At 40.6% G+C, this 11,333-nt stretch overlaps 1 protein-coding gene across 2 annotated transcripts in view; it reads right to left on the bottom strand.

The window, feature by feature from the left end:
• The window catches only part of gjc1 (gap junction protein gamma 1), a 43,382-nt gene extending 34,703 nt beyond the window's left edge, over positions 1-8,679 (bottom strand). Inside the window, exons 1-2 of one of the 2 annotated variants that reach the window (XM_032537870.1) lie at positions 8,151-8,679; positions 4,572-4,602 (exon numbers count right to left, since the gene is read on the bottom strand). The gene's annotated coding sequence lies outside the window, so the exon portion shown is untranslated. The remainder of the gene's footprint in view (positions 1-4,571; positions 4,603-8,150) is intronic. The other variant, XM_032537871.1, reaches the window with a different exon arrangement.
• Positions 8,680-11,333: the final 2,654 nt, after the last annotated feature.

Raw genomic sequence — 11,333 nt, 5'->3', positions numbered from 1 at the left:
TGTGTGTGTGTGTGTGTGTGTGTGTGGCGGTGACAGGGGTGTCGGCCTCAGTCTATGAACCTGGCTGCTCTGTTGTTCCGCTAGTGACAGAGTGCGATGTCGCCCGGCCGTGGCTGCCCCAGCTGGGCCAATCAGGCGTGAGCGCTAGTGGACGGATCAGCGCATGCCTTCTGCCATGTGCAGCGCTGTGGCACAGATCCCCGTATGGATTCTAATATGTTCCCCACAGTATCAGCGGCACTCTGCTGATCAGTCCTGTGTGTTTGTTCAGATAATGAAGGACTGTTTAATAAAATCTCTGCACCCTACTTCGCTGCAGCTAGGTTGATAGAGTTTCAAAGGATTACACAGAGTCACATGGCTGTGGGTTTGTGAAAACGTTGACTGCTATGGGTTTCTGAAAGTTGAAAGAGTTAAAGATTATTTTGGGCCTAAAGCCATTTTCCATCCATGTTAAAATGATTAACTATATATGTGAATATACCTAATATTATAAAAAAAATAAAAATAAAAAAAATAAAAAATACAATTTAGGCCTTAAACCACATGACTGGAGTAGCACTACAAAACCGATATTCTGAATTAATCCAAGAATACACCTAACTCTGACAACACGAGACAGAAGTGAAACAACAGGTATGAGTCAGCTGTGTAGTAGCACAAATGTTACCATACCACAACTGAACCCAGTACTTTGACTTAGGCTGCATTCACACTAAATCAGGCATTCCAGCGCAAATGCCAGTCCTCCCATTCCTCCTTCCAATGTGGGTAGTGTGTTAAGGCCGCAGTGGTGGGGACTGCTAGCCTGGAAATCTAGACCCAAATCCAAAAGATCAAGGGTCTGGCATTGAGTAATGAAAGTTGCCCATCTCGAGGTGGGCAACCAAGCGTGCATTTGAAAACCTCACTGCACGCAATTGGATAACACTACAACCAATCACAACAACAGGCGGGGTGAGGTATCCAGAGCCCCATATGCTTAGCTACCAGCGGAGCTAACTGGTAGATTAAACTGTCATCATCTGTTTAGCTCGCCTCTGGCCCGCCTACATCCGATTACACCGATGTGATTGGTGCAGCTCAGCTACAAGGGTATGGTTAATTACAACATTACTCAATGCCAGAGTAACTCGCTGAGCAAATTCAAATTGTGCTGTCGCAAGAACTCTGGATTTCCAGGGTAGGGGACTGCAGCGGAGTGCCGTAAAAACGTGGTGGCCCTGAAGCGAAAAGCTGAAACTGAATCCACTTATGGAGAAATGCAACCTGACATCACATGACAGATCAAACCAGCAATTAGAGAAAAACACAATGAAGTGAAAAATTATGTTTACAGTTAATGCACCAGTTTAAAGCCCACCGTAGTGTTGATTGGCCTTGCATCCTGGTGAGTTATTGAAATCAATTTCTTTTTTTTCTTTTTTTTTTTTATGTCGATGTGGACAGACAATCACTCGTAGGACCCATCAATTTAGCAGCATGGCTAAATGCTAGCAGCATGGGGAACACAATGGAGGCCCAAATGGGCCATCAAGATGACACTGCTGCACAATGCCTGATATGATGTGAATGCAGCTTAAAACAGAGAGGAAGGTTGTGTCATTGGAGACTGACAGTGAATGAAAGGCATCTCTCTGCCTTCAGTCCTGTCACGTTGTGACTCCGCCCCTCCTGTGACCCGAGGGAAGTGGCATAAGACCTGTCACCCCGAATCATGGCCCGGCCTACGACAGCCGAGCTCATATGTAAATTTGTCAGCATGCGCAGATTCATGAGTATGTCATATTAGTTTGAATATGCATGTTCAACACTGACTGGAGCGTAAACATCTCTGTATGTGCAAGGCTCAGTGCATCTGTGTGTGTGTGTGTGTGTGTGTGTGTGTGTGTTTGTTTCCAGGCACACAGTATGTCTGTGCTGATCCTGGTATGTTATAGTGACATTCCCGGTGGGAAGGAGCCTCACGACTGTTTTCATTTGCAAGACTGCCCATATCTCCTCATGAGTACAGACTGGGGGAAAGTGACATCTGATTTCATCCACACTCAGTGGGGTTCTCTCTGTCTGTCTCAATCTTTTTCTCCTCTTACTACACATGTGTCTGCTGCTTACACCTTTTCCAAGTGAGGATTCACTGCTTTTCTCTATTTCATATCAATGTAGATTATATTAGTATATTATATACTTTTTATTTTGTTGGCTGTTGGTCAGGCAATTTGCCGTTGGACCTTGGGATCACATGATGGGATTGTGTCTTATTTGTGGTTATTGTAAAGACATTATCACACTATAATAAAAAATGATTGTTAGTTGGAGCTCCAATGTGATAACTTCACAGGATATTAGGGGTGGGAATCTCTGGGCACCTCACGATTTGAGTCCGATACAGAGGCCAACGATTTGATTCTAAACCGATTATCGATGCAACCATTTTTTAAGGTACATTTCCATGCCTGATTTTAAAAATATACATATAAATCTGAGTTTGTTACTCAGAGATTCCTAATCACTTCCTAGACAAAGCAGGTAGATAAATAGTATTGGTCACACACAAGTTTTAATGAAATGTTTTGTCTACTGAGGTTTTTATTTCATACTCATTCCATGCTTAAGCCTTAAACATGCTTGTGAAAGTCACCTTCTCTCACAGTAATCTTTAATGTCAGAGGCTCAGTCGGGTTTAAAGGGGGAAAATTTGCTTCTTAGAACATGAAACATGAGATGGTCAGATGTAACGTGATAAAGTAATATGTCTTATTAGATCATGTGTATATATACAAAATTTAATTTATTTTTCCTTTTGGCCATTTTTGTGTTTTTTTTCTGCAATTTTTCTTAAACTCTAAGTTGTTGTCCATAATCACATCCTCTTTCAGTCACTCTGTTTTCGGATTTGTACATGTCTGTGGAGACGGTAACTTTTAAATAAAAATCAACAATTAAAAAAAAAAATCAATTATTAACTTATAAGAATCGAGCATTGAATCGTTCTAGAGAGAATTGCGATGCATCTAAGAATCGATTACCTTTTCCACCACTACATGATACGGCAGAAAAGTTTAATTTCAAAAGTTAAAAAAAACGATCAAGGTGAATTTATTTATTTCAGAGGTAAATTAGCAACTAATAAATGTTTTCATTATTAATGAATCTGTCTATTATTTATCATTTTGTCTAAAAAGTGGTTAAAAGAAGAAGAAGAGGGAAGTCAACCCCAGCTTCTCAGTCCATTTGTTTGAGTGTATGCAAATACAATAATACAATATGAAATACAATATAAACTTGAAGAATTCAGCTACACTGCATTGCTTTTGGACACATGCTGCAGCAGTACTACATGTAGGACTTGAAGCACGGTTATCAGGAGTCCCTCTTTAGACAAAATCAGACATTTTGTCAGACATATTCTTTTGCAAATTAAAGAGTCAGAGTTCTGCGGTGCCGTCACAGTGACACGTGCACGGACACAAATGGAAACACGGCTGTATAGCGAAGGGTCAGGTCAGACTGTGAGGCTTGTTTTTACCGAGGAATCATTTGTGAGTCACAGAGAGCACGACACATCCCTCCCCTCGCTCGTCGTCCTCTAATATTTGGAATCTCCCCTAAAATATCCAGCGTTACAGCCACAAAGCATACTCAGTTGTACTCTTATACTCAAGACTACAATCACCCAGCACATAAACGATTCATCCTTCATATCTTTAGTCACATCACCGTTGACTAAATTAGGGAAACATAAGAAGGTCAAAATTGTTCTAATTTATGGCACACAATGTGATGTTCATCATTTCTAAATTTAATGACAATTTAATTGCAGTTTTAATCTTCACAATTATCTAAAGACACTCAGGCATATCTCAGTAGCCTCACCAATTATTTTCATACCAATGTTACGGAACAAATTTCACTACATTCACTCAATCTTCTAGATTAAACTATTCTCCCAGAAAATTACCGTTTGCTGATTACATATACAGTCCCATCACATCATTAAAATCCATCCATTAGATCCAAACTGTACTTTCAAATGCCCGATCAGTACAGCTGAACCAAAGATATAAGAGGGAGGTAAAGTGGGTACATTTGATGACCTCTAACAATTGTAATCACCCAGTAATTACAAAGTAAGCGAAGTCCCTTGCCTCTGCTCTTACTTTAATGCCGTTTACAGGAACTGGCAACCAGAAAATGCAGAGCAAAGTACACAGCATCAAGCTGAGGGACACCAGACTAGTTGGCAGGCATAAAGACACAGTTTTCCCTCTGTGTGCTGCACTCTGAGGATTAAGCCTGGAAGTGTGCTCACGTCTGCTAAACCAGATATAGACATAATACCTTGATATTTCATGTCGCACCGAGCCAGTTAGGGAAGACTGCAGCAGCAAAGGATCTAACCATCATCCCTGCATATTTCTCAACTCATCCACAACACTGCAGCCACCGACCGCTCACATAAACTTATTTTGCCAGTAGTATACATGTTGACTGATTGTGCTGCAAAACACCTGCTCCTCATATACAAGTTGGTGTGTTTTTGATGTAGTGGCTAAAAGCATAAAATTTACCTCTTACTGTACTGGCTCCACATCACATATTCTGAAGGGAAGAATTGGGAAAAACAGGAAGTGAATTACTCCATGTATTCAAAATAGCTGCCTATAAAGCATGTAATTGACTTAAACACATCCGGTAGACATTTCATGAGACAATTATGATAATTGTAAATGCCTGATTTAATTGCAAGTGATTAACATTAAAAAAAAAACATTTAAATAACAGAGGTAGAGAATTTGATACACATAATATTCTGGGGATATTAAGAGATTTAAGGGATTTGAATGGTGGAAATGAGGCAATTTAGGATTCAAAACTATCATTTATGATTGATGAATACTGTATGTTACTGTATTATGTGTATCTGGCGGAGCGTGGCAGAGCTTTCCTGTTGATGTTATCTTGACTGGTTAGGACCAAACACTGGAGTTTAACATGACATTAAACATGAGATCATTTGTGTGGCAATGATGACCCCTTTTATTGCCATTATTATGTATGTAGTTAAATGCAACATTAAACCATAATGCTCTATGCAAAGTCTCTGAAAGGTTGCAAGAAAATCGATCCCACTTTTAATTTAATAACACCATTATCGATTACAACCCCCAGCAGCACTGTTCCTTCTCTTAAACGTGAATTGAAAGAAGAACAGAGTAATTAATTCTCTAGTGTATGGCAATATAGATTTTCCTTTTATTATAAGTAATTAAGAATTCAATAGTAAGGTTTTCAGGCCAAACATTTAAAGCTCTGTAAAGGGCTGTGCATTATGGACTAGACTGATGAAAATATGTAAATGGTAACAAGGGAACCAGATTCCATCAGGATACATCATTTAGACTGAACATCCTGCAGACGTTGAGTACTGCAGTGGTGGAATGTAACTAAATGCATTCACTCAAATACTGTACTTTTTAGGTACTTGTCATTCTATTTCATTTGTACAATTCAAAGGGAATGCCTTTTTACTCCACTATATTTATTTGACAGCTCTAGTTACTTTTCAGAGTAGGATTTTTACAAACAATGCATATGAATTTATGAAATATAATACCTTAATAGTTTAAACTACCCAACAGTATATAAAATAGTCACAAGTAGTTAATAAGCAGCATTATTGCATCAGTAATAGAAATTCCCAAATTAATTTAACAAATAGAGGGGCCATTTTCCTTTTGATACTTTGAGAACATTTAGCTTATAATAATTATGTGTATTTACCTAATTGAGGTTTTCAGTGCATGAATTGAAAAGAGTGGTTACTGTTACTGTATTTGCATTTTTGTGGTATTTTATGTTGCAGTATTGCTACTTTTACTTACGTGAATGATCTGAATACTTTGACCAGCAGTGGTGCTTTTTCCACTTTAATTTCTTTAGCAGGTAAAACTGAGCTCTAAATATCCTACTTATACCATGCAATTTGTAAGTCAATACACTAGTTAGCTGCATATTGATAGCCAACTTTGTGAGTGTTGCTAATCACATCTTATTAAGGAGCCGTTTTTTGGATGGACTCTTTCTGTAAGAAACACGTCTGAAAATGTTGTTATACATACTATTGGATCCGTTATGAATCAACTCACCAACCAAAGTGGCTATAAAACATTTCTTATTTCTGGGACATCTTCTGATCATTTAATAAATATCCATGCACAATTTATCACTTATGTCTGCCAAGTCATCTTTTTTTGTGTTTTTTTGTGGTCGCAGGAGGGTTTCTTTCCAAGAGTGAAATAATACAGAATATGCTGTATATTTTCAATAAAAAGACGGCTGGAGCACATTGGTCATGATACTAACTGAAGTGATGGGACATTTCCTTGCTGCCACACAGAATCTGCTCCTCATCTCTCTCTCTCAGTGCTGGAGTGCACAGGGGTCGACTTCCCCTTCTCCCATAACCTCCTCCTATCCACATGGAGTGAAATAATAGTCTTTGGGGGGGATGCAGGGGTAACAAGGTGGGAGGGACATCGGGCAACAGAGATAGACTGCCTCGCAGTAATAGTTTCACATAGAAAATGTTAATTAAATCTATATGCAAGGCTGTGAAATGCCAAAACAGCAATTACTGGGTGCAAACATAGAAGAAGGAATAAAGGGCAAATGGAGGTAGATTTGCTTCTACTTGCAGCTTACCAAAAAATAAAAATTCTGAATAAATGCATAGCATCCATATGTTAAAGCGAGTATCATTCACTAGCACTAAGCTCTTTCACTTGGCAATATCCCAAATCCATTACAGTGGTCTGACATATAGCGAGGATTTTCTGAAGCACAGGGGAGAAAGTCATTACGGTGGCTCATATTTGAGCCATTGCTGCTGTGGCATTGACAAATGCTCCACACGGAAACCAATGTGGCATATTTCAAAGGCATCCAGCACAATGAAACAGATTCTCTTCATAGTGAATAATGCTGGGTGCTGGGTGCTGGCTGCTCCCCGGGTTAACCGCTCCAAGAGGTGGGAGTGTTTCTTTTGATTTATTGACTTAAAAAAATGATGTGATAATCACTGAATCAGGGAATATGTATATGGAGGGTCTGTCAAAGCAATTGTTAGCACATTCTATCACAAGAAAGGTAAAAGGCTTTTAGAGCCAGAGCCCCCAATCATGCCATCATGGATCAAATCAATCAAATTCTGAGTGTTTTTATATGCAGAGTTGCACATTTTTCTACGCTCAATTGTGCAATTAAATACCTTGAATGGTTATTGTTAGAAAGGTGGTATTGTTATGTTCTTTTGGCACCTATTTAGTTTTAAACATTCTATTAAGCAAATGACATGTTTCATTATAATAAGCACTGCAGCTGCAATTAGCACTTTGGTCACCTAGCTTTAAATAATTCAGTTCTATAGCTTTTGGTAATGGGAGCCTGCATGCTGTATATATATTACAGGACTGTTCAATACAATTTACTACACAACTAAAAATGAACTGCAGGCAAAGCTTTTCAACACTGGTGAAATATATTCAGTATAAATAAATGTCAAGAGTTTGCCAATAACGTCGTTACAAAGTCGGAGTGTACTTCCACTAATTTGAACAGCTCCTGCAGGATTAAACCAAATCCCGGGGAGAATCCCTGCACCGCCCATCTACACCATGTTTCTGCTGAAATGATTTGAGAACAAAAGATTTTGAGACACTGTGGTTGAGTCTTCAAAACTTGATTAGCATTGCTTTTCAAGGCTTGAATTGCATTTGATTTGAAACTGATGGACAAGCATTAGGACTCCAAATTAGCAGTTTATGTCAATTCAACGCATCGGTCGCAACTGCTTCGCAAAAGAACGTTTTTTTACAGAGAAGTTGCTCTCTTGTTGCTTACAGCTTGGCCTTGACCAAACGTGTTACACTTACAAAAAAAAAACTGAGAAAATCCCAAATCCATGCAAATTAAAACAGCAATAGACCACAAAGACACAGCCGTCGTCTGTGCGTTATGGTGCCAACTGGTGCGTCCATGACCCCGAACATCTACTCCCACCAGGGCTTCCATTGGGTTAGAAATTAGCCACATTAAGAGCAAAGATGGAACTCATCACAATATTGAAAAATCAAAAGACCAATTCTTACCGCTATGCGAGTCTGTGAAGATTCCTTTAAGATGTAAGATGATCCGTTTTTTGGGAGGGAAAGGTCGTTTTGGACTTGGTGAGGTCCAAACTTGAATCCCGCCGTTGATATTCTGCTCCACTTCTTCACAGGAACCAGCTCGGTGATTCGCTGATGTCTTTTTTTTATCTCATAGCATCACTACGAGATGTGTAGACGCATTCTTTGGCCATGCCAGCCTCACTATTCTGTCTTCGGTCGAGATATGTCGATTAACTATGTGGTCTGCTGCGTAAAACCGGTGCCAAAATTCCTGCGGGCCCATTCCGTTACAGCGATGCTAGACAATAGTCTGGTCATTTTGGCATGGACTGAACCTACTCCGCTGCCAAGAACAGTTGCATCGGCTAATTACAACCAAATCCTGAGAGCTAGTTTGTCCATATCTCTGTGATTGGCTCGAGAATGTGGTAATAAATAATGCTCACGTGCGCCAGTTGGCTCCGATATTGACTTTCAGGTCCCTCATCTTTTTCTCCTTCGCAGGAGGAGTGGACAGAGGAGTGTGTTGATCGCTGGAGGTCCACCTACATCCAGCGGTGTCTTTGTCTCGGATTTATCGGGATCGGCTTTTCCGCCGTGTGCCACATCCAGTCCGACCCTGGCTGACTGGGAGTCTCGTTGAGTCACAGCTGGATTCTCTGACTGAAAGCTTGGCGACCCATCTTGGCAGGGGAGCAGTAAAGCAAGATGCTGCGCGTACGCGTTTTTGACAGTGCGCGCACCCGACAGGTCACACATCTTCTGGCCACAAACATCTGCCTTTGAAAAAAAGAAGAAGAAAAAAAAGGTTAAATAAGAAAATTTTAAACAAAACCTTCACTTTGTTTAGCTTATATTGTGCCGTCTTTTAAACGTAACTGATATATTATCAGTGTTCTATATGGTCTATTATATAGACTGTATTAAAAACGGAAGAATGCTATGGCTTCGTACAAATCCTACATTTTTTTTCTGAAAATAGTAAAACCTCTTGTGTCTGTGTTAGAATTGAATAATCATAATGGTTGTTTTTACTTCTAGGGTTGTCATTTTGAAATCCTAATCATATCTTTATATATAGCCTACTAATATTTGAAGGCTATAGTGTCACCTGGAATGTAGGATTACTATGGTTTTGTGGTAATCTTACATTTCCATTCTCAGAGTATTCATATTGAAGCCTGCTTTGTCTGTTTCAGCATAGTGGCATGATAATGCTTACTGGGATTGTACCTGCTAAGGTGTCATTTTTCAGTCATAATCATGTGAGAGAAATGAAATAGAAAGTAATAACAGAAGAGACTCTTCTCTGAACAAGATTGACTTTGGTCTAGTTTGGTTTGTGGTGGACCCCAAAGTAGCAGCACCGGGACTTAGGTTGTTCTCGTGGAGCACACAAAGCTTGGATGAATTGCAGATTTAGATGAGTTTAGCTCATTGGATGGAAAACAAAGTGACACAATTTGACGACCCTCCAACAGGCCGCAACCCATATTCCGAGGAAATGACTGCTGCACACAGGATCCTTCAATGGATGATGTATATGATTCCACACAGTCTAAAACGCTTCCGTCTTGCCAACAATGAGTGGAAATGATTTGAATCATTCTAAGGTTCCTTGCCGTTTGTTACCAGCTCAATGTGTGAGGGCCTGCGTCTGGTGTCAATCTGCTGTTGTGGAAGGCCTCGAGCAGGGGAACACATACGGCTCGTTTGGCAAATGTAGCCCTCTAAGGAACCCGTGTATGTGCAGCTAAACTCTGAGATGATTTGACTTCTGGATCCTCTGATCTCTGTAGGAGAATGATTCCATTTCCTTAGGTCCCTCAGGGGCCCTAGGGTGCAGGAGTCACACAGTCATGTGCGTGTTTATTTTTTTTTTTTGAGAGTCTGCCCACAGCTCTGACCTTGCCAGCCCTCAAATTGTGAGTGACCTGCTGGGCAGGGATGGCGCCCTCCTGTGTTTCTGCAGGATAAGCTACATTTGACTATTCACGAGGGAGACGTCAGAACAAATACGATGCTCTTTGGTAAATGGAGAAAGCAAAGATGTATTAAGGGCTGGGTTAAGTTTTTAATGGGCACATTTGTAAAGTGAGTAAACATGTGTTTGGACTCAAATATAAAGACCTAGTTCTTGGTAATATTGAACTGTACATTACTTATAGTTATTTTTTTTATTCAGTGTAGTAAATGAATGCAAATACTTGCCTTACTTTCAATATTAATGCTGATATGAAACAATATCAGTAATCAGCTGCTATTTGTAACTCCAAATAGCCTACAGACAGACATGGACAGATCTTGAGACAACGGGTCTCACCCCTCCTATAAAGAAGAAAGGGCAGGGGTGCGTACACCCTCACTGTACCTCAAGTAATTCACAACCTGCAGACACTTTTTGGAGTCACGACATTGTTTGCAGGCTGACTCAACCTTTATCATCTTCATTCAGCCCACAGCGATTTAAATGATTTGTTCAACTGGCCACTACGACTCTCCATGCCCGTAGCTTCCTACTTTGGACTGGATGTTCTGGAGGGAAAGGTCTGCTTGTGATGTTAGCAGGAAGAGACAAGTGTGATGGAGTCACAGACACATGACAGAGCAAGAAAGGTGTGTAGGTGCAGGGAGTCAGGGCAAAATGAAAAAAAGAGGTAAGAGCAGAGGACAGGTTTATTGCAGGGAAAGGTGACTGATGAGGAGATTAAGAGCAGATGGAGGTGGAGAGGAAAAGGCCTGACTTGCAGGAGGAGGGGTGCCCCTAGCAGAGTCTTGCTCCCGTCTATATTTAGCACAGGGACCACAGATTGTGACGAGCGCTCTAGGGCCCTGTGTTCAGACCGGCAAGCACTGCTGCCATCCGCCTCACCGCCCGGGGCGAGGCACGATCTGGGCTCACGCCAGCGCAGGGGAGGACCATGTTTCCTGATGAACGTTTACCTAACACGTGTGCAGAGTTGATCACATTCTGTCTGAGCACATGCTTTCTGAGCAGAGCTAAGATGATATGAAGCCTGAATCATCTACTTGTTGACAACTTGATGAGTCAAGTGTCATCATTGTACTTAGCTTTTTCCTAATGGTTCTTTCATGTTTACAATTCCTCAATGTCTTTTCTCCTTCCCCTAAGCTTTTAAAAAGGGCACAGTATCCCCCCCC

This window comes from Etheostoma spectabile, chromosome 15 (assembly GCF_008692095.1).
Source record: "Etheostoma spectabile isolate EspeVRDwgs_2016 chromosome 15, UIUC_Espe_1.0, whole genome shotgun sequence".
Taxonomy (NCBI): domain Eukaryota; kingdom Metazoa; phylum Chordata; class Actinopteri; order Perciformes; family Percidae; genus Etheostoma; species Etheostoma spectabile.
This window is presented reverse-complemented; position numbering and strand designations above follow the sequence as displayed.